Source organism: Mirounga leonina, unplaced genomic scaffold (genome assembly GCF_011800145.1).
Source record: "Mirounga leonina isolate KUSES-001 unplaced genomic scaffold, KU_Mleo_1.0 Mir_82, whole genome shotgun sequence".
Taxonomy (NCBI): domain Eukaryota; kingdom Metazoa; phylum Chordata; class Mammalia; order Carnivora; family Phocidae; genus Mirounga; species Mirounga leonina.
Genome location: NW_023270825.1, coordinates 25,218,736 through 25,243,759, shown reverse-complemented (window position 1 = coordinate 25,243,759; position 25,024 = coordinate 25,218,736). Strand labels below are relative to the sequence as shown.

General features: G+C 51.4%; 1 protein-coding gene across 3 annotated transcripts in view; it reads left to right on the top strand.

The window, feature by feature from the left end:
* The window catches only part of ESRRB (estrogen related receptor beta), a 167,730-nt gene that overhangs the window by 38,089 nt on the left and 104,617 nt on the right, over positions 1-25,024 (top strand). Inside the window, exon 1 of one of the 3 annotated variants that reach the window (XM_034992487.1) lies at positions 9,977-10,037. The exons of the other annotated variants lie outside the window; for them this stretch is intronic. The gene's annotated coding sequence lies outside the window, so the exon portion shown is untranslated. Of the gene's footprint in view, positions 1-9,976; positions 10,038-25,024 lie in introns of those variants that run through there. 3 annotated transcript variants of the gene reach the window in all.

Below are 25,024 nucleotides of genomic sequence, written 5' to 3'. Positions count from 1 at the left end.
TCCAGGAACCCATGAGCAGCACATCGGCGACGTGGGGCTTTGGCAATGCTGAGTGAGGCTGGCAGAGGGAAACTGGCAGGTGAGGTGCGGGGGCCTGGGCACACCTGCCTGCCGTCTGCCCTGCCTCTGCCAACTAGATGCTCCTTTGTCATCCTGCCAGGAACCATGGGCTAGTTCAGACATGTAGAGGACAGCGATGCTGAGACCGCAGGCTTGGGATGGATGCCACTGTGGCCGGTGAGCTTTGTACTAGGGCATGGCCATGGCAATCCCCCTGACTGTGAGCATTACGGGCATGGGGTGAGAGAAACAGTGGGTGGGCAGGTCAGGTTCATCCCCATTAATGAGAAAAAAATTAAAGTTAACACCCCATTATACTAGTTTCCTAGGGCAGCTCTAACAAAGTACCACACATTGGGTGGCTAAAATGACAGAAACTTATTGTCTCCAAGTTCTGGAGCCTGGAAGTCTGAAATCAAGCTGTCAGCAGGATCATGCTTTCTCTGAAAACTGTAGGGGAAAATCCTTCCTTGCTTCTCCCTAGCTTCTGATGGGGGCTGGCAATCCTAGGGTTCCTTGGCTCACAGATGCAGCTCTTCAACTTCTGCTTCCATTGTCCCATGATGTTCTCTACACGCACGTGTGCGTGTGTGTGTGTGTTCTGTTCTTATAAGGATGCTAGTCCTATTGGATTATGGCCCACCCTGCTCCAGTATGACCTCATCTTAACTTGATTACATCTTCAAAGACCATATTTCCAAATGAGGTCACATTCACAGGTACTAGGGGCTAAAACTTCACAAATTTTAGGGGACACAGTTCTACCAGTACGACTATCAGTATCTTATCTTGCAGGTGAAGGACAGGAATGTTATCTCATGTACGGAACCATATGCAAAAAACTGGTTTTCCTTTCTGTTCAGTACACATGGTCTCTTCTCATAAGCCGTCCAGAAACAGGAATTGGGTTCATGCCAGCAGGGCCCTCCCTCTAACTGATGAGGAACGTAAGCTCCGAGAAAGAAAGGGTTTTGGCTGTCCTGTCAACTGTTGAATCCACAGCATCTAAACAGTGTCTGGCACAAAGGTTTGCTGAATGAATGAATGAATGAATGAATGAATGAATGGGTTTGGTGGTGGGAGCTCCAGAAGCTGTTAGGTTTTAACTGTGTGACCCAAGGAAAATCACTTACCTCCCTGACTTTGTTTCCTCATACGTAAAATGGAAAGAGGAATGAGCACTTATTGGCAGTATTGCGTGAGAAACTATGTAAACGCATCAACTCAGTTCCTGGCACATAGTAGGTGTTGAATAAATGCTGATTAAGTGAGAATCTGTTGGAGGCTGTGGTTTGGTCTTTGAATTTTACAGCTGGAGCGATGCCAACCTGCTGAGTGGAAATGTAGCTACACACTTCTGCAGGGGAGGGTTGAGCTGCTTTAACCAGGGATCCGCTAGTGAGAAATGATTAACCCTCGGGTGGAAGGAAGAGAATGGATCACTGGAGAGGGATTATCATAGAGAGCTGGATAAGGGCACAGGTTCTGGAGCCACTCCCTAGGGGTTCAAATCCCAGCTTGGGCTCTTGCCAGCTGTGTGGCCTCTGGCACACTGAGGCTCAGTTTCTCCGACTGTAAAGTGCAGCAATAATAGCATCTACCTGGTGGCCTTGTGGCAAGGATTGACCTACGGTGTGTGGCACATGGTGACAAATAGGTAAGTTTACTATTATTAGGATCACTGTTGAGTCCTCTGCCCTGATTGCTCGGAGCTGGATCATTGGAAAACCTACCTCTCGTGTTGTGGGCAGACTCCGGGAACGCAGGCTCTCGCTCTTCTCTCCCTGGCGCCCGGCGCGCACCTGGCCATGCACCTGCCCACCTGCCCCCGGCACCCGCGCCCGCGCCCGGCGGAGCTCCGCGCACTCCGAGATCCAGCGCGCCCTCTGGTGGCGCTCGGCCGAGACGCGGCTGCGCCGGGGAGCCCCCCCGCTGCTGTCAGGCCGGCCGCGAGGGTCGCCCCGTGCGCAGTCCCGCGGCCTCGACGCGTCCCTTCCGAGGCGCCCTTGTCTGTGGTCCTTCTCCGTGCGTGCGGTCTATAGGAGAAGCTGTCTTTCTCTGCGGGCTTCCTCGCGAGCGTGCCGCTGTCCCAGAGAGGCAGGAGGACAGAGCACAGCCCCTCATCGGGGATGCCAGGGTCTGCGCCCCAGGTGCCGGCTGCAGGGGGGGAACAGGGCTCATCAGGCTCTTTCACAGCCCCCACCCCGCTACTTTTTTCCTTAGCATGATGCTGAAGCCGTCTGGGCAGCTGAAAGGGCCTAGTATCTGAAATTTGCCTGTTTGAAGGTTCACACCGTGTATCTTGGGCTCCCCAGCTATTTCCAACCCGGAAGCTTGAGGAGGAGCGTTCTGGCTGTGTCTGTGGCTGCGAGGACCTGTTCTGGCATCTTCAGCAGCAGCATCTCCAACGGTATTTAGTGCTAAGCCCTGTTCTAAGTGCTGGATGGGTGTACCTCCTGCTCCAACGGTGGTAGGACCCAGAAGGGCAGTAGCACCTAGGAGGGAACCAAGGCTCAGAGAGGTTAGTGACTTGGGCAAGGTCACTCAGAGTGGGCCAGTCTGCCTCCAAGCTGATGTCACTACCCCCTGGCCTACTGCGCCCCGGCTGAATTCTGTGCAGTTAGTTGGCCCAGCTCGCCTGCCCCTGTATATGTGTCCCCTGATCTCCCCATCTAGAGTGCCCTTCCTCATGCCCAGAACGTCTGCTTGGCAAGCTCTTCTGTGAGTTCTTCCCTGCCTCTCTGTGGCCTCCAGGACCCCCGCTCCCACCCCATCTCTCCGTGTACCTGTCACCCGTGGTACTTTGCTAGCCTCTGGTACGAGACTGTGGATCTGCTGACAGCTGGGGGCCCTTGGCTAGCTCTCTTTGCTCCCCCACTGTCTAGCACAGCAGGTGCTCACTGGGTGGAGCCAGGCTCCAGCAGCCGCAGCCTTTTCCCAGGGACATAGCTCCACATTGCCCTCTGAAGTGGGGAGGAAAAGCACATCAGTCCCATCTTAGAGATGGGAATGCGGAGGTCACAGGGGTGAGGGGTTCCGCCCACTCCACAGAATGAACTGTTTAAACAGGAGATGTTCTCACAAGGTGCCTTGTTCTGTGCTCGGCTACTCAGGCCAGAGACTTGTGAGGGACGCCCCACAAGGACCTGTGGCGTGGGTCACGGGGACGGAAGTGTAGGGGTGTCTGTGCAGGGAGATCCTGGGCTTTATCTGCAGAGGCCACGGGGTAGAGAATTTGAAATCAATATTTGTTTTATTCTGCAGGGTCTCCCCTTGAAAGACCTCCTCGTGGGGGCACATCTTCCCTCTGGATGTGTCTCCTTTCCGGGAAGCCTTCTTTGCTGTCTGAGGCAGTAGGGACCCTCCTGGGCACGGAGGTGCAGCTCCCCAGGGGCAGCTGGGGGCCAGGAGGCAGAGTGGGTGCCTGTGAAGGGCCTGGCATGCCCTCACCCCTTCTCGCTTGCTTGCCTCGCTCCCGACCCCGACCCGGCGGCTCCCAGCCTTCACAGTCCCTCCCATCGGAGCCTCCCACTTCCCTTCTGGTCCACCCCACCGCACCCCAACCAGCTAGCTCACTGGGCGCTCGCGTCTGTGTCAGCTTGGAGCTCGGCAGGCATTTCTCCTGCCGTAGTGAGCTCTTCTTAAGGAGAAGGATCAGGTCTTCTGTTCTGTCTGCCTCCCCGTCAGTGGCCAGCACAATGCTGAGCACTCATAGATGCTCCAGAGGGGGCAAGTTGCTTAGCTTCGCAGAGCCTCAGTGTCCTCCTCCGTGAAATGGGGATAACATAGCCACATGTGTGAGACTACGTCAGAGTACCTAGCACAGGGTCCAGCACCCAGGAAGCAAGTACTCAGGGTTAGTTCTGCATCTTCCCTGTCAACACAGGCGGCCTCAGCCCCCGACCTCCCGCTCTGACCGGGGATGACCCTCGGTGAGTAGCACGTGTACTCTCTCCCTCCTCCCCAGACCCAGGGGACTGGTGTTCAGAGGTCCAATGCCCTCTCCTCTGTATGCCTCTCCCCCATCTCCGGGGACGGGCAGGGAAGGGCAGGAGCCTCGGTAGGCTCCAGCGAAGTGTAGGTAGGGTCTTGGCGTGTCCCCCAGTGCCCACCGGGGCCCTAGGAGCTGGCAGTAGACGTTGTGGGCGCGGCCGTCATTGACCTGATCTGTTCCAGAGCCCTTCCCACCTTCTCCATAGGTGACAGATGAATGGATGGGTGGGGGTGTTGGGGACAGGGCCAGGATTTCTGACCCTGGCACTTGCTGTGTTTGTGAGCGATGGCACAGGGCATTACCCTTTCTCCACCTGGCTGCGTCTTCAAGCCAAAGCACTGGTTCCCACAGTGTGTGCAGGGGTAGGTTTATCGAATATGATTTTCTAAGAGTTGTCTCGTATTAGCTCACTTCACCTGCACAATAATCCTATGAGCTAGGTACAGTATTTCCCACGTTTTACAGATCAGAAACCTGAGAGAAACTAGCTCTGGAAGCCGTGCCCCCTACCATGGCTATACTGTCTCCAGGATGACAGAAACACATTTTCATGTACACCCCACAGCCTGATTTTCTCTAACCCCAGCCTGCTTTTCTGGCCTGTGTCCAAGTGGGCCTGCCAGTCTCACGTGGCCCCAGGTGAGTGCTCCCACCCTGGACCTCCCAGTTCTGAGCCGGCTGCAGACTCGTCCTACCCTCTGGGCACTGCCCAGCTTTTGAGGGGAAAAGGAAAGTCCCCTGGGGATGGAGAATGAGCAGCACATGGATAAACAGCCACTCCCGTCCTGCCCCATCAGCGCACGGCCTCGTGACTGCTCTAGGCAGCTGGACTCTTTCTGTGGATTTGAACTCGCTCTTGCTGTCTTGTCCACCTTTATGCTCCCTCACTGTGCCCCTCCTCCACGATTTCTGCCTCTTCAGAGGACAGAAAAGGGCTTTGTTGAACCTTTGGCTGGCCACTGAGAGCTTCTTCTGGGGATCCCCAGGGAAGGTTTACACTCTCCTCAAACCACCCCCGCCCCAGGGGAAGGTTGTCCCAATGCCTGGCTCCTGGCCAAGCTAACTTACTAACATTCTCCACCCAGGCCCAAAGTGGACAACAGTATTTTTCTGAGTTCACGGGAGGATGGGATTCCAGAATTCTAAGATGCTGGGAAGAGCTCAGAAATGCACAAAATATTACCAAAATGTGATGGGATATGCGTTTTTAAAAAACAGTGTCAAAAATAAAGAGATCTGATAAACTGTGAAGGGCCTTTTACTCAGTAATTTCACTTCTGGAGCTGATTCTAAGGAGATCATTCCAGAGAAGAAGAAGGAAGCATGAGGTCCAGAGAGGTTTGCTGCAAAAGTGGAAAATGAGAAGCAGCCTAAATATGGGGGCAGAGCGAAACAAGTGGGGGCTTTGGTGCAGGGGTGTGATGCGGGGTCATTTTCAATGATGCTTATGAAGAGTATTACCCACAGGGAAACTGCGTTCATTATAACTACATAATGCATACATGTGTCCAAACCTACATAAAATATATGTGCGGAAGGGAATGAGCCCAATTAAAATAATTTCAGTGTGAGGTGATTAGGGATTCCTTCTTTGAGTTAATTTTCCTCGTTTAAAATATTCCTACAATTAAGAAAAATAAATGCTTGGGGGGCAGGGATAGTGACCAGACGGGGGACATTGGATTGCCAGCAGCGTTCATTGACTTGATCTGGGTGCTGGGTACGTAGACATGTTCATCTTATGAAAATTCAGTGAAATGTACCCTTAGATATGTGAACACTTCTGTGAGTATACTTCAATTGAAAGTTGAAAAATAAAAGAAAAAAATGAGATCTTAAAAACAGAAAGGTGATCAACTCGTGTTCAATGAGACACACTGTGAACTGCAGACTGTATGATCAGTAAAGGTTTTTTGCCCCTAAAATGTATTCTTATTAAAAATTAGTCATGACTGTTTTCAAAAGTCCTTTCGTCTGGGCTTGTTTGAAGCTAGAGACATAGTCTGCAAGAAGATAGACTTAAGAGCTTATAATACTTAATATTCGGGAAACCATTAAAGCAGTGGTTTCCAAAGCAGTGCGTGCATCCGAATCTTCTGGATGACTTGACCACTTGTTAAAATACAGAGTGCCGGGCCCCACCCAGGTCTGAGGTGGGCCCAAGACTTAGCATTTTCAACAAATTCCCAGGCGATACCAATCCTGTTGGTCAGTGGAACCCCCTTTGAGAATCACTGCTCTGAAATCACCCCCTAGAATCCCATGCACGATGATAGGGTAGGACCATTGCTGATGAATAGCGAGGCATATTCTTCCTTCTGCAAAACCAAAACAGGTGCTAGGTCTTGATAATAACAATTCTATCATCCAAGAAGATGTCAGTGCCCATGATGGTCTGACACTCTGCTCTGGGCGGAATGGATTGATTTAGCCCGGCCCTGCTGATACCCTCCAAACACTGTCGCCGAGGCTGGTATTGGTGTCGCCAGGTGTGAAAAGGGACACAGAGGCAAAATTACTCTAGCATGGGGAACGTACACAGTAAAACTCTGGCATTGTACCTTTAAAACACAAGCGAGTGCTTTTTTCAGGGTGAAGACACAGTAAGCATTGAGCGATGGACTCTGGGCCAGACACTATCCGGAGAGCTTTATACACCGTGTCTAGTTCGTCCCCAGAACCACCCCCCCCACACCCGAGGGTCAGTACCATCATTATCCCCGTGGCCCAGAGACTCAGAGAATTGAGTAGCTCATACCTGGAGGAGTCAGCATGGAAGGCCGGGTCCAGAGCCTGGAACCACCCATGGAAGCGGCCAAGGGAGGCGGGAGTCCAGGGCTGCGAGCACCAGAGCAGGGAAAGGATGATTTTCCTGGGAAGGGACGGGGAGGAGGGAGGCCAGGGGAAGGTAGGCATGAGCGGGGAGGAGGAGGAAGGCAATGTGTGGGAAGAGAGCCAGGAAGCAAGGTAACATGGGCTGCATTAGCCAAGCCCCCGGGGCCTGCAAGACATGCGTCCCACAGACGCAGAAGCCCCAAAGGCTTGCTTGGCTGCAGATCTTATCCCCAGCTGTGGCCCGATCCGAGACCATCAGAACTCCACTGCTCCTTATTTTCTGACTTTCTACAAGCGACAGAACAGCAAAAGAAAAACAAAGAGGCAAAAGGTGCCCTTCACGTGGCCCCAGGGCAGGGGGAGGGGCTAGGTGCTGCTGCCCTGGCTCGAGGCCTCTGGGTGGGAAAGCCCCCCATGCCAGCGGGGCTCTTGCCCCCTTCCCTGGGGAAGCACAGCAGGCCGAGAGTGCCCTGTTGCACGGTCCCTGTGACACTGTCCCGTTGCTGTGCTCTGTGTTTGGGCTGGTGTGCGAGGGCGGCACATGGAGAAGCTTGTGGACCTTGGCAGGGCCCCCGTGGGTACCACTGGGTTTCCCCCTGTGCATGCTTGCTCTGCGCTCCTGCTCCCTGCCCCCTCCCCGTGACTCCAAGATGCGCGCTGGGCTTTGCAGCAGACCCTCACCTGCTCAGCTGCAGACAGAGGAACTGGAAGGATAAAGAGGGAGAACGGCTCTGCCTGTAGGAGTCCAGAAGCTCTGAAGAGGCTTGATAGAGGGCAAGAGAGAGTCTGGGGCAGGCGTGGAAAGCCTGAACAGGGAGCGACTCTGCCTCCAGGAGAGTGTGGCCCGAGCACATCCTGGGCACCGACCCATCCCCGTGGGATTAACAACTCTTCCTTTCCCCTGGGCAGAGACGGAATTGGGGGCCCGGGATTGAAAGTCTCCCTTTGTCTTGAGCCCATATGGCTGTTTTAGAGGCACCTCAGCAAACCTACTGCTTTATCAGGGGGTCTCCTGTGTTAGTGGGCACTGAGTATAACAAGACTCAGCAGATTATAAAGATGTGCTATTGCCCACGCCTACACCTGTGCCCCTGCCTACCTTTTGGGCTCTTCCATCTCAAACTCCAAGGACATGCAATTAATCTTCACTATCTTTTCATTCCACAAAACCCCCACTAACAAAGGACCCAGGAGTGTCACATAGAGGGTGGACTGACTTTATTTATTTTCCCCTTGCCGGATGGAAGGTACTATTCTGCCTCTGATGGTGAGCTGACAAGATCCATGAGACAATATCCAGCAAGGGCTTTGAAATGGCGAGGCAACTTACACACATAGAGCTTCCGCCCTGTCTGAGAGGCTGCCACCTGGCTGGCTCCTGCAGACCTCGGACAGGGAGCTCTCTCACCCTGTTGGTCATAGAATCATAAAAGGACACATTTGTTTTTCATTCCACTGTACCTTCCTACATCGGAGATGGTCCCAACACATCCCAGGTGACTTGGCTGCCCAGTGGCCGGACAGGGGGACTCAGGGGTCATATGCCTCTCTGCCTGGGCTGTTGTCTGATGCCATTCAACATGGCTGCACTGAAAGGTCCCCAGAGATAGGAGGCTGGGGGGTAAAGGGGACCTCAAAGTATTCAGCTTCCTCTCTGCCACAGCAGTGAGGTGAGGTGAGCTCAGCTGTGGGAGATTAAATAACCCTTGTCTCTCCATTACCTCCAAAAGGTTCTTTGGGGGAAGAAATGGCCAGTGTTTGGATATTTACATATCAATGACTCTAACTCTAAAATTAAGAAATAAGAGTAATATGCACACTTCTGAGGGTTGTCGGGGCAACACCTGCTGTTATTAACAGGAGTGTAGGAAAAGGGAGGATTTCCAACATGGGATAAGCCTGGGGCTGCAGGAATGGCAACTCTCCTAAGCCTTGTTGAAGAACTCAGATCCCAGTGAGCTGTTAGGTCAGCCTGAGATTCCATGTTTGACTCATAACAAAGGCTCAAGGCACTCCCAAGGGCATCTCTAATGGGTGGTCCTGACTGTGTGGCCATCACCTAGTCTCGCGCAAGCATCTGCAGCTCACCGTGATGGGCCAGGCATTCAGCACTTGGGTTATGAGGCTGGGGAGTTGATGGTGAGGTAGGCAGAGGGTGGCTGGGCCCTAAGGAGCTACTCTGTAATTATCGCTGAGAAGGTGCTTCTCCACATCCTCGCAGAGTTGGAAATAAGATGGGATAGAGCGGGAGCAGGCAAATAGGACATACATGGGCTGTCACAGTGAACAAAGTCAGCCACTGGCTGGTGCCTAGTTGTACTCTACCCCCCCCCCCGGGGGGGGGGGCGCTGAGCATAATGTGGACGATGGATAGGAAGGGAAGATCACAGCAAGAGGCAGCCTTCCCCTTTCCAAAGTTGAGGTCAGGACCTCCGTTGGCGAAAGGATGGAGTGGAAGCAGATCCCATGTGCCAGGCACCATACACAGTACTGTATGCACATTACCCTGCAACAAACCACTGTAGAGATTTCAGGAAGCCTGGATAGGGAGGAAACATGTCCCAGAGTCATCAAGCTAATGACGTGCAGAGTGAGGATTTGAGCTCGTCTGCTTGCCTTTATTCTGCCAGTGCCTCTCAGCTGCTTCCCCCAGGTACTGGTGACAAGACACATTTACCTGGAGACACTCTCCCATCAGCACACGGACTGTGCCTTGTAATTCACAAAGCGTTAGTTTGTGTCTTGATTCACCCCTTATGATCCCACTCAAGCAAGCATGTCCCATGCAAGTGAATGAAAGTGACATTAACACTATTTGATATCATTAAGTACTACATGAGAAAAAGTACTTTGCCAATATTAAGATTCCTAGTAACCATCTTCATACTTGACAGGAAATCCACCAGTGTACATCCTGATGCTGAGAACCCCATGCAGCACTCCCTGCGTGTGATGACGAGTTTGGTCCTCGCTCACCAGTGTGCCACAAGGCCAGCCGCCTAAACGGGGTTGGCCTCAATCTGAATCGCAAAGGACAGGGATGCAAAAAGCAGGAGTGTTTGGGCCGGTCGCTACTTTTTAAACATGGCTTCTTCCAACATGGCCCCGGGGACTCCAAATAGGTGTTGCCCAGACAACCCTCAGAAGTGTACGTATTATTCCCATTTCTTAATCGTGGAGGACTGGTCGCGTTGATTGAGTTGATGCTGTTTATAGAACACTGGTTTTAGAGCTATCCTTCTGATTTTCAAAATGTGCTCCAGGGAGAACTAGGGATTCTATAGAGGTGGCTTGTGGATTTCCTGCGGTGGGGGTGAAGGCCCCGCTTGCCTAAACCAGAAAAGCTACTCTTTTGCTGTTTCATATAACAAAGTTCTATGTACAGTTCCACCGGAAGAAAGACTCTTTGGGGCTCTTTTTGTAAAGCTTGAAAACCATTGCTTTAAAATGATGCTTTGGGGGGCACCCGGGTGGCTCAGTCGGTTAAGCATTTGTCTTCAGCTCAGGTAATGATCCCAGGGTCCTGGGATTGAGCCCCGCATCGGGCTCCCTGCTCTTTAGTGAGTCTGCTTCTCCCTCTGCCTCTGTGCTCTCTCGTACTCTCTCTCTCTCGCTCTCTCTCAAGTAAATAAATACAATCTTAAAAAAATAAAAATAAAAATAAATGATGCTTTTGTGATCCCATATGTAAAAAATATTCTTGCTTGTGGATGAGTCTCTCCGGTGGACCAGCCAGTTGGCTGTCATTGAAGTGTTGTTAAGGAACAGTCTCTGGAAAGACCCACGCTCTGGCCCATCCTTTGATACTAGGGCAAGAAATGAGTCTCCTTGGTTGAATGGCTAGGTTAGTCAGGATCCGAGGAATAAAAGGAAGTGTGCATTTGTTGATGTTGGAAGAAACAGGGAAACAAAACCAACTATTCAATCTTGCCATGGCCTTTCAAACCACCAGGAACGGGGAGGGGAAGGAATATGAGGAATAAGAGGTAACTAGATTTCCTTAGTTTAGTAGGGAGTTTATTCCACCTCCAAAGGGGACCCTCAAATTTCTTGGGTGTGTCTGCAGAAATCACTGAAGCACATCCATCTGGTTTCAAAATTGCTGCCCATTTGAACCTGCTCCAACCAAGCAAATTGGCCCTAATGAGGAAATTTTGCTTGGCAGCAGATTGTCTTCCTTTTCATCACCTCCTCCTTCTTCCGGCTGCCCTTCACCGTCTCCCAAGTCATAGAAAGTTAAAATGTACCCTTTGGCATCATTCCATAAAATCTCTTGGTTTCTTCCCCAATGTTACTCTCCTTCTCACATTTTCTCCCTCCAGTACTGAGAACACAGTCATTCTGATTTGAAAGAACTTCTACATGTCTTGGCTAAATTCACGAACATGGGGATAGGTTGGCCCATACTGACTTCCCAGAGGCTATGTTCCTGAAGTCCTCTTACAAATCAGTTGATCAGACCTAAGCACCTATTTTCCCAGTTACCCATTGCACTTAGGGTCTCAGGCTAGCCCACGAAAGCCTCTTCTTTTGTCGTAGGATTCAGGGTTGGCATGGACTCCATTAAGGTGACATGGAATAGACAGAGAGCACAGGTTTTGTGGTGAGCCAGAATTGGGTTCTAATCTCAAATTGTCTTCTGGCCTTTCACACTTACTCTCAGAACTTCCGTTTTCTCTTCAATAGATAAAATGAGAGGGATGATACGCACCATGGGTGTGGGTGGGCTTGATGACCCCATGTGAGGGCTAAGTGGCAGGACAGTGCCGAGTGCCCAGCACAGAGTGGGTGCTCAGTAAATGCACGTCCCCACCACCCTCTCCAGCCCTGGTCATTGAGTCTGGAGACTCATACTAGAGCTGGAGGTCTCCAACGATCAAGGAAGAGGAGGGAGAAAATGAGAATGTTACAATACCGGTAACGGACCAAAACAGAGGATCAACCATGGAATAATGAATAAGAAATAAAGAGATTTTGTCTTCATTGCTGGGATTTGGTAAAAGGCAGAATTCTTCAACTGGAGGAGAACAGAGTGAATGGGGCCATGGTGAAGATGCTGAGGGGATTTCGGGGCTCAGGGATGTTTGTTGCTGATCTGTTTGGCGAAGGGGGTCCCTTAAAACTGTCTTAAGGAAATGTGGACATTCGCCTTTTCTGTTTCTCAGGAGAGCTAGCCCAACTGGGGATGGGCTGAGACAAGGAACAATCGGGCAAAAGGAGGGAGGGTGGGCAGACCTTGAATATTTGACACCTGGACCCACTGTTCTCTGTGCAACAAAATTAGACTTAGTATAATTGTGAAGTAACTGTCAGCATTATTTTCCCAATTTGTTAACTTAAAAACAAACCATAACACTCCAGAACAAAGAATAAATTTCTACATTAAAGATATGGTACAAACCCAGTGGAACTTTTCAGGCAGTGACTATTACTGAACTAACAAATATCACAGCTCCTAGTGCTGCCCTTACACTGCTTTAAATTTTATTTTATTTTATTTTATTTTATTATTATTTTTTTAAAGATTTTATTTATTTATTTGACAGAGAGAGAGATAGCGAGAGCAGGAACAGAAGCAGGGGGAGTGGGAGAGGGAGAAGCAGGCTTCCCACTGAGCAGGGAGCCCGATGTGGGACTCGATCCCAGGACCCTGGGACCATGACCTGAACCGAAGGCAGATGCTTAACGACTGAGCCACCCAGGCGCCCTGCTTTAAATTTTAAATGCAAATGAAAACAAGTGGTCACAGAAGAACAAGACTGAAGCACCTCAGGTGTCTTCTCTGTCTGTAGAATCTCTGTGCTGTCATTGTTTCTTTTAAATCCACCCACCGAGAGGCGCCTGGGTGGCTCAGTGGTTAAGTGTCTGCCTTTGGCTCAGGTCATGATCCTGGAGTCTTGGGATCAAGCCCCAGGTCGGGCTCCCTGCTCAGCTGGGCGCCTGCTTCTCCCTCTCCCTCTGCTTCCCCCTGCTTGGGCACGTGCTCTCTCTCTCTCTCTCTCTCTCTCTCTCTCTCTCCCCCCCCGTGTCAAATAAATAAGTAAAACTCTTTAAAATAAAAAAATAAAAATAAATCCACCCATTGAACACAGGATCTACATAGACCACAGACACTCAGACACACTGCCCCTTACATGAGCAGGAACAATTCGGGGACGCTAGGAATCTACTCTTGAGGACCCCCCACCCCCCCCAAGTTCCACATGGAATGCAATTTGCATTAAAGAATAGGTAAGGAAAACATGCTAATTTGGAATTGACCTGCATTAGGAAAATTCAACAGCAATCACAACTCAGAACAAGAACTTTTCTTGGGGAGAAGTATTCTATCACTGACATTATTTTGACTTGCTGGAGTAAGGTGATGACACAAAGTAGCTTTTCATCAGCTTTAGTGTTGTTTTTATGTCTGTATAGACGATGACCCTCTTATTGTTTGCGTCCAAGGAGGCCTGTTGCCACGGCCCTGCTCCAGGCATGCCACTGGACTCTCCTGGTGCTCGAAGCCGAACGTTAAAGTTAGGGGTGTGCGTGAGGTGACGATGGTCACCCGAGGAAGTGGCTGAGCTCAGGATGAAGGAAACCAGGGGAAGAGAGAGCACCATAGGTACCGGGCCTCCTGGATATGGAAGGAAAAGAAAGAAAGGTGAATGGGGAAGGGGAAGGGTTGGTTAGCTCCGGGTGACACCATTGATCTGAACATTTTGGCAACTGACTCAGAACCATAGAATCTGAGTGGATGGTGAGTGGGTGGGTGGGTGGGGCCGAGTCCACGTGGGCCTTTCTAAACTGGAGAGTCTGTAACTCGTGTAGGGATGAGCCATAATAATCCATCCATCATTGTGCTCATTGTGCTCATTATGCTCCGTCTCCTCTAACCAAGGAAAGGGGTAGTAGATAATGAGATAGTGTAAACTGAAAGAAAGTTGGTGGCCCTAAACCATTTGCTGACTGTCTTTATCTTAGCGCCAGTCCCCTGGAAAACAGAGCCTGAGGCAAGCATTAAACTGCTGACACTTTATTTGGAGGTGTAAGCCCAGAGATAATAGAAGGGGGAACTGAGGTGGGGACAGATGCCAAGCCGTGAGACACCCAGTCTGCTATGGTGGCTGCCATTTCCTACTCAGCCTCAAAGAGACTTAGCTGGTTGCTTGGCATGTGTGTCTTTTCTAGAAGGTTTATACAAAGAAATGATGCTGTGAAACAGCGCACAGAGGGCAGAAAAGGGAGGAATTCGGACAGCTCCCCTCCTACACTTCGGGGTGCATTATGTGGCCCCTTAGTGAGCCAGGTCTCACACACTGGAAGTAGAGGGGGGACGGCCTGAGTGGGATGCTGACCAAGAGAGAGAAAGGGAGGTAGTCAGAGGGAATGGAGACAGCCCTACCGAGAGAGTGAGTGAGAGAGAGAGAGAGAGGATGCCTGGACCCATGCCTTTGTCCTGCACACAGGGACAACCCCTACCTCCTCATCCCACCCTCATCCCTCTCCTGGTGGGGCTCAGAGACCTGCAGGAGGCCTTTGACAACTTCTCCAACCCTCTCCAAGTCCTCTCCCTATCACCTTTCCAGTCTGCCTTCGAAGCAAGTCCCTCAGGGCTGAGCATAAAATTCCATCTGTGCTTTTAGCAAGAGAGAGTAAAAAGGAATTATTGCTGCTCCTTGCTCGGCTGGGTTTTGTAGAATTACCCCAAAGCAGTGTTTGTCATGCCATTGAGCTGGAGGCCCATGCTTAATGTGCTATCTGTTCTGACCCCAGATGTCTCTCTGCATTGATGCCCTCCCGCCGGCTCTCCTGAGGGCCAGCTCACTCTAGGGTCACTGCTGACAAGTGTGTTACTGGTGTTTATCCATATTCAATCTTGTATCATTGACTGCCTTTTACCCACCCCTGTAAACTCTATCTGGTTCTTCTGCAGTTTCCCTTCTTGCCTTGTCTTGTCCTTCTTGGGGAGGCAAACCCTCCTAAGTCAGGGATTCTACCGAAGTTTCGCATTCCCAACTGTTGATGAAGAATAAAGACGTCCGAGATGGTTCTGCTACAAAGCTCGAGGCTTCACCTGGAATTGGTACTGACCCGTTTGTAATTACGCCGTTCAGAGTTGTGAGGAGTTCACCAATGGGGCTGGTTTCATTACAATATACATTTGAAGGTGGTGGTCGGCCAGCACTTTCCTCATATAAGAATACAGGTAAAAGCTATCATCTCAATCATGTTTTATATAGGGAGAGCACTTCACAGTTTATAAACCATGTACATTTGATTTTTTTCTCAAACCTAAAAGCATTTGCTGTTTTTTCCCCTCTCCATAGAGCATTTTATTAGAGCAAAAATAAAATGCATTTTATTCTGAAAAAGTAATGAAATCAGAAGCTCCACCCTAATTGAGCCATTAGGAAATGAAAACACATTTGAATGTTCCCAGTTTCGAGTTTGGTGTCATTAATGCTGGGGAGACAAGCTTAGCCAACATGTTTCTTTGTTCCCACTTAATAATAACCCTTGACATGTGCATGGTACTTTAGAATTAATTTTCCAAAAGTTTCGTGTATCTTATGATTTCTCTAATTATTCTTGAGAATAGGAATGTACATGGAAGCATAATTTGTGAGTTGCAAAGCAAACTGTTCATGCTTTATGTGGCCCGTGTTGACCATGAGGTTTTGCAGTTAAAACTATCAATAGCCACAGAAGGTGTCCTTTTCCCAATGATGAGGCCCTAGAAACAAACTGTGTGTCTTACTATTCGAAATCAACTCTGTTTACACTTACATTGATGCAAGAGTCACAAGAAATTGGATGATAAATTAATATGTGACACAGACGAAAATAAGGTCAAAGTTCTTTGTTATAAGGAAAAAAACCCCCACATGCACTGTAAAGGAAAATATTTAATTAGATCACTCATTCAATCAATAGCTAGTTATTCAATGCCTCTTAGGTCCCAGGTACTATCAAGGTATATTCTCCCCCCCACCCCTCCTTCTCCACCTCCTCTTCCCCCTCCCCCCAGAAATTTGGCAGGGGACAAAGCTATTACATTCCTGATGTGTTCCTAGTTTCCTGTCGATCAGGAGGGAAAAAGATCTTCATTTCTTTGGAGAGACCTATCCCACCTTTCTCATCTTCCCAACTTGCCTGTTTGCTGCAGTCGCCATCTTGCATGGGACCTGCAGGAAGAAGGAATCTTTTTGGGTAGACAGAGAACTTTAATATACTATTCAGCTGTGTTGGTGAGAATGGGATCTTGAGGCTCAGAAAAAAAAAAATGAATACAGGAGCTTCGAAATATCTGGAAGCTATTCCAGGACCCCCAGTAGGGATTTCTGATCATAAAATGGATGGTGGTGGTGGGAGGAAACCCAGGCATTTACTCACTCAAGACATCTCCTTCATCCTTTATCTTTGGTGTCATGGTGGTAGTGCTCATATACACGAGGCTTCTTGCCCCAATAATGGGCCATTACAGCTTCAGGAAAAGCCATCATGTTCCCGCAGCATTTATCTGTCAGCAGGAGACTATTATGGGAGCACAAACTCACATTGTATTAGCGTTATCAGTTAATTATGATCCTTGGGACATGCGCCAGCCAATGGGCTGACAGTCTGCTGACCACCACTCAGGAATATAACCCCACACCCCAAATTCAAGCATGTGAGAAGATAGGGGGTCCAAAGAGGTGTGTGGCTGGGGACACTTTCCCTGGCCAGGAGTCCATGGGACACTGGCCTGATCAGTAGTGTCCCCAGCGACGCACAGGTTAGGCTTACTGTCTAGGCCAGGCCCACCTTAGTCATTGTGGACAGTCAATGGATGCACTTCCTGGACTCGCCTCCCCCAGCCCCGACTCTGGGGTGGATCGGAAACAAGCTTGGATTGTGACTCAGACATTTCCACGGAGATATCTTCTCTTTCCCGTGCCGGTGGTAAGAGGTGGCGACGCACTTGTGTGTTTCCCAAGGCATCACCTCCCCTGGAAACGTGGGTTCGGGGAAGATGAGGGTGAAGGACAGGGGCGGCGTCATCCAACAATCAGTGTTCCACGTTCCCTGCAAACGTGTGGCCGACTCTCCAAAAATTCTTGTTGGTCCTTATCTTTTAGTGATGAAGCCATCAGGTCCTCTGCTCCGCCGGGGCCCACGCTGAGCGACCCTGCCTAAAAGATGGGAAAAGCCTCCGCTGGTTGTGGGCCCAGAGGAGCACAGCACGGGGAAGGGATTCGAGAATCGAGGAGACACTGCTTGCCACTGCCTGTGTGTGTAGAAATGACCGGTGTCAGGGGAGGCTGCCACAAGAGAGGGAAGGTCCCCACCAAGCCTAGGTTCTGCTAAAGGTGGAGACTTTCACCAGGCCTGTGGCAAGGTGTGTTGTGTGGGGGTCAGCTGCGGAGATCACAGCAAGGCCACTTGGGTGGCCCTCGAGGTCCAGATGCAAGTACCCGGGACCCCATGGGACAGCCCATTTTAAGGCCTTAGCCAGACTGGGATGGGAAAGAGTGGCTGGTCCGTGTGGATCCGTGTTCAGCCATCCACGACACACTTGGTACTTTTTTGTAGCTGGGGAAACACAGGTTTGAGGAACAGAGTGGGCCAGGCTGTGTCTGGGTATGTTTTCCTCCTTACCTACCAGCTGAATGAAGCATTTCTCGTGGCAGGACAGCAGGACAGCAAATGGGTGCCCAGCAATCAGTGCTTCCTTTTGTCTCCCAGGAAACCGTGTGGGGAAGGGTGTGGACTCAGCAGCCTGGTCCCCACCAGGTGCAAGTGTGTGTGGAGGGTGTTGCCAACAGCACTGTTCTGGTCTGGCTTCATATTCCTTAGCACAGAGCTTGAACTCGGGGGAGGAATAGGGAGGGAAAGTGAAGAGACACGTGTACAAAGGTTTAGGAGTCGAGTGAGTAGAAAGAATGGGCATGCTTTGCCCATTCTTCACCGTGTGACCTTGTGTAGGTCACTTCTCCACACAGGGAAATTTATAAGTTTCCTTATTTGTGAAGTCTGATGATGGTTCTAGATGATTCTCCAAGCCCCTCCCAGCTCTAAGGTTCTGTAAATGTAATAACTATTCATTTAAAGGAGTTTGTCCCAAGAACGAAGGGAGCTGCTGTCCCCTTACACCATCCACAATGACTGTGTCTAATGCCTTTTGTCCCAGTCCCCTTTGGCTGACGTGGCCATGTGGGGCTGCCAGTATTGGGACACAAGATAGTGATGGGGGTGGGGGGTGGGTGGCATAGAGCTCAGGGCTGGGTGGGGGGGATTACAAACAGCACCTGCTCTGGGTGAGCCATGAAATAACTGAATGAATTTCAGGGTTGAAGGAACCCAGGAGCCCCGCCCACTCATTCCACCTCCGCCCCCCAACCCCCCCCCTCCCCACCTTTGTGTTCTGGAGAAGCGAGATCTGGGTGAGGTCACACAGAGTCGTCTTCAGCACTCTCCAGATGGCACTGCCATCTCTTGAGCTAGAGGTATGGGGGTCGCCCCTGGCTTTGGGAGGGAACCCCATCCTCTGTGAGCTGAGTGAGGACAGAGTGGGAAAAGATTGGTCCCAGGAACGGTATGGGACCCCCCCCCCCCACCAGGGTTTTGCCTGGAGAACCAGAGGAAAACCTGGCCCCGCCAAGCTGGGTCAGGTCACCAGGGTCCCCTTGCTGGTCAGCCCCCTTCTCCCCTCTGGCAGGGTCTACAGGCTGTCTTGCCAGGGAGGGAAAGAGAAAGAACTCTGCCCCACAGCTGTATGTGAGGAGGCTGGACAAGCCCAGCGGAGAGGAAGGAAGCAGGTCTCAAGGATCTCATTCCCTCCCTGGAGGGCAATCAGCTAGCCCCCAGAGAGCCGCTCAGTTACCTTCCTCCTCCTGCCGTGGGTACAGGCAGTGATTGTGGGTGGGCAGTAGCCTAGCTTTTTAACCAACAAAACCTCTTATTTTCCCTCATTTGCCCCCAGTGGCTTTGAATCCACTGCCCCGGGGCTGTGAAGTTGTCTTTCTTTTCCTGTTCTATCAAGCGTGTTCTGTCTCCAGTTAAAAATGGTGCACCCACCCAAAGCAAGGAGCCACTGACCCCATGCCACCTACCCCCTTCTGGGGCGGCCAGCCTGTCCCAAAGCAGGCCCTACCACCCCACCCCACGTGGCCACACCTCTATTCATTCAACAAAATATTTATCAAGCAACTGCTCTGTATCAGGCGCCATTGAGCACTGGGGAATCTCTGGGAAACAAAAATAGACATGGTCCCTACCCTCATAGGGCTTATAATCTAGTGAGGGGTGGGTATTACTCGTACCAATACATATATAATTGCAGCCGGAATAGCAGAAGGTTCTGGTGCCGTCCAGAAGGCGGGCGTTCTAGGCAGCAGGTACAGAGACTGAGGGTGGTACGGCACGGGCTGAGGAGGGTGCAGAGGGACACACAGGAGTCTGTCCTGTGAGGCCTTCCTTGGGGACCTCTTTCCCCACTGACACAAGGGCACACATGGTATGCATTTTCCAAAGCACTCCGGCGCTTCTGGGCGCTTGGAGAAGGGAGTTTCAGGGGGCTGGACAGGATGCGGAGAAACCAGTCACTGAGGTCTTGGCAGGGGGTGGTGGTTGTGTAGAGGCCATGGTTAAGGAAAGAGTCTCCACACCCTGTTTCCCCACACCCTGTTTCCGCCTCTAATACAACCAAGTACCTATGTGATTTAAAAAAAAAAAAAAAAAAAAAAAAAATCTGGGGCTGCTGGGGGTTCTGCTGCCAGAGCAGACATCTTCATCCATCTCTCTGTGAGATGCCTGCCTGAGCCCTGAGCCCGGAGAATCCCATGCGTTCCTCCACTTTAGCACATATGAAAAATCTCAGCTCTGTTTCCCAGCCTGCACGCGCTTACATTTATCCAAGTCAAGGATCATCTGTGGTCCTGCTGCCCGTTCCCCAGCCCCTCCTGGGGTTTCTCACCAACCTCCCTGCTTTTATTCCTGAAGTGCTTGAATATTGCCTGCAGTTACACTCCATTTAGACCTTATTTTGATGATAAAATTATGTCTTCCCCCTACTGCTCATTGTCTTCGGTAGACTATCGGAGAATAAGGTGGTGGTCTCTCCGGAGGGCTTTTTCTGCCCCCCCCCTTTTAAATAATTCTGTACCTATCCCCTCCCCACACTCATCTGAACCATCAAATTATTATCTCTGTGGCTGGCACATCTCAAAAGATGAAAAGCCCCAGAAGAAGGATTGGGGCATAACTTATAGCTTGTTTTGGTACAGTGGCAGCCCATAATATTCGGGTTCATGGAGGGAGCAGCAGACAGGGACGCATGTGTGTTCGTCGTAGCTGGGGATTCAGGTGTGTATGCTCAAGTTGGTTGTTTTAGCCACAATTGTATTTTCCTAAGCAGACAGGGATTTATTTGCTCATGTTTGTGTCCTCGGTACATTTCTGAACGTTGCCAATGAAGAGCATCATTTTATACATCTAGAGAGCATTTTTTAGATGCACACCCTGCATCTAGCCCTAGGAGAGCGGGTCAGAACCAACAGGCCCAGGTGATGGCACGGGAAGGGAATCTGCTTCTCTCCTGCTCTCTCTGGCTGCACCTCACCTGCCCACCTGACCCTTCGCACTTTTGTGCCCCCAACACAGGCCTTGAGGCTGTGAATTTCCAAGGCCCTGGCCTCCACTGGATGTGAGAGTGGAGCAATGTGACTCATTTCAATTTGTAAAACAAACCCATTCTAAAAGGCTGAGAGGTGAGTTTGTTGGGCCTGCCAGTTAAAGGACAGGATGCGGGTGGGGGGGGGGTATGTAAACAGCACATCTGTCAACCCCCCAGTCCCACTAGCCAGTTGGACAATTTTTTTTTTCTTTAATGGCCAGAGGACAGGACTTGCGGCTTACAGCTCGGTGCTCTTACTCCTTAGGAGGTGGGGACCTCGCCTGAGCGTCGGATTCCATTGAAGTCTCTCCGGCTCACCCCCCTCCCCCCACCCCGGCTCGATTCTGTCACTTTAAGTCCAGCCCCTGAGAGATAGCCAATAGGAGCCAAACCATACATCAGTCTCCCAGCCTTAAAGCTACAGTAGGGTTAGTGGGCTCCAAGTGCCTGGCGCCCGAGCCTCCTCCACGGCTTCCCATCCCCTCTGCCCGCTGGAGTGTGTGCATGAGTGGGAGCGCTGGGCTGTGCGCGCACGGCTCTCTGCCTCCCTCTCGCCCCGCCACGGCGCTTCCTCCCACTCTGCCTTCTCCCGCTCACTGTGCCCCTGCCCGGACTCGCACCTCGCCTGTGCCCTTCACTCGCTCTTCCGCGTGATTTCCCCGCCGCCTTTCTCTACCAACTGGGAATGCTAAAACGGCACTGATGGACGTGTCAGAACTCTGCATCCCGGACCCCCTCGGCTACCACAACCAGTAGGTGCTCTGTTTCTCGGTCGGTCGGTCGGTCGGTCTGCCCTTCTGCCTGTCCGGCTGTCTCCGTCCTGGGTGTCGCAGTTCTCCTTCTAGGCATTTTTGAAGTGGCAGGAACCCTGGGGGCGCTTGGGGGACGTCGGAGGGGCAAAGCCGCACACTTCGGGGTTTCCTTCTGGGGGGGTGTAAACCCTCCTCTAACTTTTCCCGCACCCCCTTTTACAAACCCTCACTTTTAGGTAAGGGCGGCGTCTTCTCGTTCACCCTTTCTCTCTGATCTACCCCCGCGGCGAGAAAATATTTGAGTTTCTGTGGAATAGGGAGGAGCTAGCCCAGAACAGGTGCGGGAATGGCGCAAGGAGGTCCTGTCCCGTCCGAGAAGGCCTCCCCGGGGGCCCTTTGACTTTAATATTTATTTCCATACTGGAGACCACACATGATCCCGGCAAGGGGGCGAAATCGAACGTGCCGCGCGGGTTCGGAAACTGCAGGCGGCCAGCGCTGCCTCGCCTCGCGGTCCCGGTGGGGCGCCCCGAGGGCGCGCACGGGGCGCGGCGGACCCGGGGCGCCCCAGCGGTGCGGGCGACGCGGCCCGGGGCGCACTGCGCCCCGCACGCCCTGCGAGGGGAGCCCGCATCCCGCCAGGGGTGGGGATAGCTGGTCCGGCGCTGCGGCGGAGGCAAAGTTGGTTCGCGGCTTCGGGGCTGCTGCGTGCGGCGGAACTGACGGGCGCGATTTCCGTGCCCCGGGGCACCTTCGCGCTCGCCTCGCGGGAACCTGGGGTTGTCCGAGCGGCGTGGGCGGCGGCGGGGGCTGCGGGACCCGACTCCCAGGCACCGCCGGTTCGGGGCTTGGGCGGCGCACCGGGCGCGCAGAGTGGGAAAGTGGAGAACCGATCCTCCGAATGGCGTGTCCAGCTCCGGGTTCTCCGGGGTCCTGCTCTGGCCAGCCGCGGTTTCCCTCCAAGGGCCCTCCGCGCACGTCGCCCCACCTGCTCGGTGACCCGCCCCGGTTTCCCCTCCGGCGCGCCGCGTCCCGCCGCGCTCGGGGCTGGTGTCCCGGCGTCTGCGTGCGGGCGCGCGCGGACTGGTCCCTCGGAAGGCTTAAAAGAATAATAAAATGGAAACTCTAGGTTCTCCCGGACCTGCTTAACTTCGTGCTCTTCTTCCTCTTTTTTTTTTTTTTTTCCTGAAGCAAACTAAACTATCAAAGTCAGTGCTGGCTCCATCATCCTTTCATTTTTGTACTCCACCCCCCCCCCAACCCCAAGGAACCACGACATCCCTGAAATAAATACTCTGGATAATGTGGGGTTCCAGGAAGTGTGCTTAAACCCCTCCTCGCTGCACAGACTGCCTCCACCCCGGTGGACCACGCGTGAGAGAGGAGGCAACTTCACAGCAGCGTCTCCTGTCGATGACCAGACTGTCCCAGTCTCCGCGCTGACCTTTTTGGTTCTAGTTTTAGGATTTCCGCGGGGCAGAGGGTCCTTTAGATGCCAACAGAGTATGGGAAGAAGGAGATGAGTTGGGATGGGCGATAAGGGGAATCTTTAATTATAATGGATTCAGATTGCCATCAGCCCGAAGAAAAGTGTCTTTTCCTTCTCTTTAAAGGTTACACTGATCCCAGCCTGTGTGGCTGGTGGGGGTGGGGATGGGGTAGTAATTACCAAGTACGACAAATATTGGATATTTAAATTATTTAGTCTCCTTCTCTTCAGAGGTGACTTCTTTAGCTGAGCTTGAAATATCTATGTATTTGTCCCTGGCTCAAGTCACAGCCAATAAATATGAAAATTCGTATGGGGGAAGTACATCCTTTGATTATGTTGACCAGAAAAGCAAGGAGAGATGGAGGATTTAGCAGCTGAGTAATCCATCGAGGTGATGGCCACCCTGACTTGAGTTTGAGGAGGAATATGGGTAAAGAGGGAATGTCAGGGAAGCAGCGAAAGGGGAAGAGGGAGTCGAGGTTCTGGGTGTCTGGGAAGGGTCTGAAGTGGAAATCATTTATGGAGTAAGCCTGACAGTGGTTTGGATTCTCTACCCTCCCCGGTTTCTTTGCGAAGAATTTACTTCTCACTCCGAGGGGCACAGAAAAAGCCAGATATATACCTGCCAACTCCCCTGAGGAACTAAACATCCCCCTCGAGATACCATTTCTCAAAGCCCAGGCAGGACCTGCTCGGCAGTGGCAGCCCCTAGCGTTGGGGGAGCTGGTCCCATGTAGAGATGTGCGCCTCCGGGCGGGCGAGGGTTTGCATCTGCTGTGGTGCAGGGGCATGGAATTTGCAAGGACGAGCTCATGGAGATCAGAGGCTGGAGTGGGGGGAGGCATCTTTCTGACCTCAGCCCCCCGGGCTTCATGACAAGTGGCTTTAAAGCCATTGGTAGGTAGCAAAGTATCAAAATGGGGGGCTGCATTCTTTGGTTTGTTGGAAGGACAGTAGGGATGAATCCATCCATTACCCATAGTGCTGATGTTTCTCGGGGAGCATAATACGTGAGTGGGTTTGTGTGCTATGTACAAACAGTTTCCACCCATGTGGCTTGGTCGACATTCCCCGACTTGAGAAAACCCAAGGGCACAGGGACCACAGTTCAGTCAGAAAGAACTCTCCAGGCGCCTCTGACTTGCTAACATACAGAGAGCATTTTTTAATGCTTTAGGTTATTCTCACTTTCCCAGGTGAGAAATTAACACACGCGCGCGCACACACGCACGCACACACACGCACACAGATACATCATACCTTCATACCTTTCTCTCCTTCATTTTCATTTTCCTGTAGCCAATCCTGTAGGTGACTCCATTACCATTTCTAATCAATATTTTATGTACATATATAATCAGCCAGGGTAGGAGTGAGTATGCGGGCCTGCATGTGCCTGTGTACAAATGTGTCCCTGACCGGACCGGCTGGTGACCCTCAACCAAGGGAGCAGGGGGGGTGGGGAAGAGGGGTGGAGAGGGGTGTGGGGGGGGAGCTGCCTCACCTACCATCCGATGACCACTTTGCTGTTGTTAAAGAAACAAAGAACAAACTGTCCTGAAGCTAAAATATGTGGGTTCACACGTAGGAAGAAATGCCACATGGTAATTCAGAATCAGTGACCCAGAGAAAAACAAAGGGGAAATTAATTTTTAATGGTACATTTAAAAATAAATCAGAATGAGGACATTAGTCTTGGTTTTCCAAGGGAGGGGCTCTAGGAAATAAACCTTAATGCGCCTGCCACCCTTCTGGAGGTGTGGGCTGCCCTGGAAGAGGATGGGGTGATGGGAGGCTGGACTTGTGCTCTTCTTCCTCGGGCAATGAGCTAGGAGGAAGCAGGTCAGTGTGGAGGGCCCCAGTCCCAGGGAAGGCCCTTTCCAGCTCAGTGAAGATCCTGACATCAACTGGAAATTTCCTCTTGGAGCTTATGATTTCCCCAACTCTGTTTTAGAAACAGTCCTCTATTTTACCAATAATTAGGAGCCATGAAAACATATTTCTTAAAAGAATATATATATATAAAGAAACAACCTGGCCCACCAAACAGGAACCTTTTCATTCTATTGATTTGGAGTAATCAATAAATATTTCATTTAGTCTGAGAGAGGAGGGACAGAAGGGACTTTTGGGGAAAGTGCTTCCAGGGAGGTGGCCGTGATAGAGATTTCATGGCCCAACCCTGCCTTCTCAGGGTGCCTCCGGCTCTCCCTCAGGGGGCCTATAACTTTGTCCAGCATGTTTGATTTGTG